The following is a 5,884-nucleotide window of genomic DNA, read 5'->3' on the forward strand; positions in this document are numbered from 1 at the left end:
GAAAATTGCCTCAAATTCCATTCAGAGGCATTTCCTCCTCGTAACCAACTAAACATTTGCTGAAACCCACTGCAATCCCCTCTTAAGTCTATTCAAGCAGAGAGGACTGAGATTCGCAGCAGAACTGAGCCGGGAGAATTCACTTTTAATTAAAGCAGAGAGATCCTCTGTGCTTAGTGAAGGTGGGAGAAGAAAGGGGGAAAAGCTCTTTTCCTCTTTGAAAAAAACTGAGCTGCAGATATATTCTGTAAGGCCGTGAATGAAGAGCTTTGTTAAGGCTGGATAGTGGAAGACATCATTTGATCTCCCATTGACAGCGCCTCCCCGCTGCAGAATAATTACTTCTTTTATGAAGCCATTAGAGAGGACCGATTCAAGTGATTGTTTCTCAAATGTCCATCCGTGTGGCCAACTGGGATCTGGGAGTGGCGGCTACTGAGGGAGGGTCTGAACTCACAAGAGGAATCTGGGATAACTCTCTCTGGTTGGAGCTCATTAATGTCAGGACTGTCTTTCCTGTTGCCATCAAAGATTTTCTTCTTAGTACTTCTCTTCCCAGAATAGCAGAAGTTCCCTCTCCTTTCATTTCTTTCTTTCCCTCAGATATACAAGCGAGAGACATACACTCTGCATAACCAAACGAGGCTACAAGTAGAAGAATTAGTGCTAATCCAGATTTTGTGCAAATGACTTGTTTAGTTTTTGTCTCTCTGCTCATGCCTAATTGAACTCTGCTGCTTTGTGTCCACAATCACAATGGAGCTATTATTCCTTCATTCCCCCATCTTCTTTTTGACTGCGCCATATTGCTTATCACCGTGTACTGGTGGAAATGACGATCACCAGTCACTCTATTACAATGCTGCAGCTTAAAGCTACTGTGCACCAGTCAAAGAAGAGGATTACATTATTTTTAGACCCTTTAATTTACCTCTTCTCTTTCAGAGGAAAAGGTCACCACTGAGCTTAATGGACCATTGAGTATTATCAGGATTACAATGAGCCTTTTCCCTGCCATCCTGGGCTTCATTTTTAAGCTTCATAGGGTGTACTTAAAAACCCTAACTGTGATTGGTCTGCTCAACCTCTCCAATACCAAATGTACTCGTATTTCTAATTATCTCCAGGCTTTGGGAAGGTAACCAACAGGGCTAAACACAGCAATCATTTCATGACAGCAGTAGATCTTTTCGGTAAGTGCCGGTTTAATTTTTGTGCAAACCTAGTCTACCACACAACACAAATCTCATGATTTCTGCCACACAAGATCTGTCAGTGTGTTGACTGTTTCTAAAATTAGTATATAAAAAGAATGACTCTAAAGCCCCTTTCCCACTGCATAAAAAATCCCACTAACATCTGGCTTTTGCCTTCAGTGAGAAAGGTTAGAATCGGCATTCATTTGCGGGACAAATGACTCCAGCTCCGATCGGCAGTGATGGATGACATGGTAATTTTCCCCTTTTACGGTGCAATGCTATATGACGCACATTGAAATGAATATATAATAAATAAAATTAATGGGGACAGGGACAATTGTTTTAATTTATAAAAACATACGCTCCTCAAAGCCACTAGACTCCAGTCATACAACAGTAATTCTACCTCGTCGTAAAACACTCAAACTCGACAGAAACAAAATAAAAGTCGTTCCACTGTTCCAACAATCACCGACTCTGGTTTGAGAGTTTGAAAGAGAGACTAAGAACATTTTTTACTCTTTAGTAACCATGCTTCCGGTGCCGGTGCATCTGTGACGTTGAATGTGACACACCAGGAAAAAAAACAGGAAGGCATACTCATCTAATGGCAATGGGAAAGGAACAAGCCAACCAAATGTTTTGACTGTGTAGTGGAAAAAAGGTGCTGAAAACCTTTGATGGTTTTGAACTTTAAAACCCCATATTTCACAATTTACGAATACATATCTACTGTCAGACCCTTCTGTTATGTAAAATGTGCTTGTGTGCTTTGTTTTTACAGTCTTTTCTTTCCAGTTCAGAACTAGCAGGATTTATACTAACGCAGGTAAAATAGAGCTTCACAGTACAACTGCCACTTTGTTTGCTAATGCGCATACAAACTACCGTTTAGCTGTATTACGTTCATTTAATATATTACTATAATACATTTCATAAAATGAAACCACACAGGTAATAAATCTAAAATGAAAAGTAATGCAATTTTATTAAAATCTTGTATCATTAACCTCTCAGCAGGTCGTTAATGAGAGGTTAATGAAGGGCGAGTGGGGTCACTGGATATCTTACCACCGATCTGCAGCTTGTCTACACTCATTACAACACTAATTTGTTTACTTTTGTCCAACATTTGTTCCACATTTTAAAGACTTCCCGACACATTACAGACAGAGGTTTTAGTAACATAACATACAGTGCAGCGCGTATAGTGAAACACTATTTTTAGACACTTTATCACAGGGTAAGTGAAGTGGCACTTTTAAGTGTCAACACTGAAGCGGAGGGGGATGTCGTCTGCAGTAAATGGTTCATATTTATCAGTATAATAAGGAACAATTTGTAGCAAAAAGCTTGTCAGGAGTTTTAAAACTGCTTTCCTAGCTTCAAATAATTTGTCACTGTGCAGAGATTCTTCCAAACATCTTTGCTGATGAACTTCCTTCTGAGTGGCCACCAGTAATTAAGTGTATTGGGCATTAAGCCAATCACTAATGCGGGCACACACTGAGATCAAACACAGGTTTAATTAAAATGGCTGGCATGAAAACGGGAAGCCAAAACTGCAGCACACACCGAAGTAACTTTTGCCAAACACTAAGAAAAAAACCTTGCTTTGGCATTGAGATCCTGTTGTTATTGGAGGCAGCCATGTTCACACTCCAGCTCTCAGGGTCATACACTCCTCAGAGAGAGCCGCTTGACCTGCTCTGCAGAGCAGCAAAAGTTTGGCATCTAACTGGTTTACTTGAGCTTTCTCGGTTTTACACGTGAACTGTGGTCGTTTTCACCTGCACCACTATTTACAATAATAAATTCCTTTTGTTTTATTCTTATGCATTAAAGACATATTATGTATTAATTCCTCATTCAGAGATGCTCTCAACAACCGTGCTGCTTTCTGCTGGAGTTTTCTCTTGGATGTGTAATGAGGCGTCAGGCCATGTTGCAAGTAGGACGGCGTGGAACAATCTGTGTAAACTTGAACGCAAGCATGGCCAGCATTATCACCGGGGGTGGAATGTGATCTTTAGTTTGATTTGATTTGACAAACACGGCTAATACGCACTGACAGGCCAAACACACCAGGAGAGCGGAAAGACGGGCCCCAGGGTTAGGGGAGGGTCAGGGCTGCTGCAGCCAACGCCGTTAACCCTCCTGCTGCCGAAGAACCGAAGATATCCGATATGTTACAGTACAGTACTTTTACAGGATGGGACTTTAAGTTGAGTGTGTGTGTATGCACGTAAAACAAGCAGGGGGATGGAAAATAAGTACAATGAGAGGAGACTCAAACGGTTTCCTTTCCCACTAACGCTGGCACACCTGATAACCTCTTCTTCCTGCCACTGTTAATGCTGACTGTTCTACCACTGTGAAAACACAGCAAACAAAACCCACTTTAAACTACGGGAGAACTAATCTATTTCAGCTGGTGTGATTTGCACTGGGGATTCTGAGGTCCAATAGTTAAAAACCTCACCCACGTTCGAGTGAAAAGAATGTTTTTTGGCAATAGAGAGACGGGGAGGATGGAAATTGATTACATCTGCCAAGAACCAAGTAACAATAATTATCTGCTTCTTTCATGATAATATCCAGCTCCTAAATATCCAACCTCCTCAGAGTTCAAATCTTGTCTACACTTTTTGAGTACATAAAAATGAATATCAGAAACATGCATTTTTTTGTCCTTTTTTACATATTTTCTTGGCAGTTTCTTTCCTTCAAACCACAAAACAATAATGCATAATCACACTGCTCTTTACTGTCTCTGTCGAACCACAGTTCTGCTCATGGTTTTGTCCGTGCTGGCTGACAGTAAAGTGTCCGTGCTGGCTGACAGTAAAGTGTCTGTGCTGGCTGACAGTAAAGTGTCGTCTCTGAACTCGAGAGGTGTCACAGAGTTGACCACAGCTCTTGCTCAACCCTGCCCTCTGGTCAATGAGTCCCAGGACAGACATGAAGAATATTTATGGACCGACTTGTGGAGCCATTTGCCTGCAGCACAAGCTCAGCTGGCTGTCGGCCCGCTCGCCAAAGATTAACTTTGACGTTTCCTCCCCTAAATCCGCTCTGATTAAATATTTGCTGGCTCATTTAATATGAATGTGAATTAATGGTCAGTCAGTGAGTTCATGTCTGCTCCACTTGAGTAATTGCCATGATTTGGCGGAAAGACCTCTGCACCTCCTATCTCTTGTCTGTTGCATTTCCTCTTCGTCCGCCTGTCTGTTTACAAGTGTCGCAGCTGATTTTAATCCACGAGTCCGTGGATGTGAATGAAGTTCACCCATAGTGGCTCTTAATAGCAAAAACTTGCAGTATGTGAAGCTGTAATGTGAGGGCCTGACTCTGGGAATCACGTTAGCAGCATGACTCTAGGGATGACAACGTTGGTATGTCAGTTGCTCTTTGCACCACTTTGGTCCAGATTGAAGAATCTCAGAAACTTGAAACACATTCATGATCCCAAGACAGTGAATCCAGATGACTTTTCCTCCAGCACCACCACGAGCTTCACATTTGTATTTTCTAGTGAAATGTCTCAACAACTATCGGATGGATTACCATGAAATTCTGTATGATATTCATGTTCTCCTCAGGATGAACTGTAATAGCTTCAGTCATCAACTTCTGAAAAGTATTTCCTCATTTTTGTCCAGCAACACGTGTCAATTTCTACTCGTTACATTCGTACAGTCTTTTCAAAATAAACCTCCATCTTCACAGGAAACAACTTGGTAAGGTTTAGGCAAACAAAAATACTTAATTAGGTTCAGGAAAAAAGATCGTTATTTGGGTTAAAATAAATCCAAGTGTCCAGTGTTTTTTGACCTACCCATACATTCCGACCTCCTCCCTACGCGGCGTTTATTGCTCTTTATACATCCTGGTTCACGATTATGTGGATTACATATGAATTGATTTTGTGCGATATATACTGTATATAAATTACAGTGTATTACTTTTCGTAGGTATAGCTACGAACGGTGTATGAGACCAGCCTGCACAGAGCTGCTAGCGTAACAGTGTAGATTCAAGTCTTGTTTCTTTTTACCTCATACAACATGAAGGATCTATACCATTGCAGCAGTCCACCCACACTCTTGTTACTGTCATTTGAACCTGCAAATTAGCCACAAGTTCAATTTCATTTTCGTAACTAGGGGGATGAATTATTAACACCAGTAATTAACCTGTGTGTGGCCCTGTTACATACGTGAGAGGCAGAGTGGGGATCCTTATGTCATTTGCTCCATCTGCTCACCCTCATAAATATATTTACTTTACTTTCAGAAGAGGAGCTCCTCGCTGCTTTTTTGCTCCAGCCACCATAACATGGCCTGCTCACACACAGCCCTGAAACAGTGCTCTCCTGTGCATCTCTGCTTACAGGACTTCAATCCCACCAAGAGGCCACTACACATGTTCAGGATACTGTTTCCCTCCACAGTGAGTTAGCAGAATAAGAAGCATGTTGAGACATGCAGTTTTATTTTACTATTTAAACCTTGTAACCCTGTAGGAAACCTAACCGAGATATGATTACATTTCTCCCAGGCAAAACAAAATGAGCAAAGACTAGCTTGTTTGAGCGTTACTGTGTCGTTCGTCTTTAAATATGAATCATTTCTCCATTTATGAGGAACAAAATACTGAGACAGGACTGAAAAATTGTCATG

General features: G+C 41.3%; 1 protein-coding gene across 1 annotated transcript in view; it reads left to right on the forward strand.

Moving 5' to 3' along the window:
- Positions 1 to 5,884, forward strand: part of wscd2 (WSC domain containing 2) — a 42,715-nt gene that overhangs the window by 13,659 nt on the left and 23,172 nt on the right. The gene's annotated exons all lie outside the window — the stretch shown is intronic.

Source organism: Sebastes umbrosus, chromosome 8, assembly GCF_015220745.1.
Source record: "Sebastes umbrosus isolate fSebUmb1 chromosome 8, fSebUmb1.pri, whole genome shotgun sequence".
Lineage (NCBI taxonomy): Eukaryota > Metazoa > Chordata > Actinopteri > Perciformes > Sebastidae > Sebastes > Sebastes umbrosus.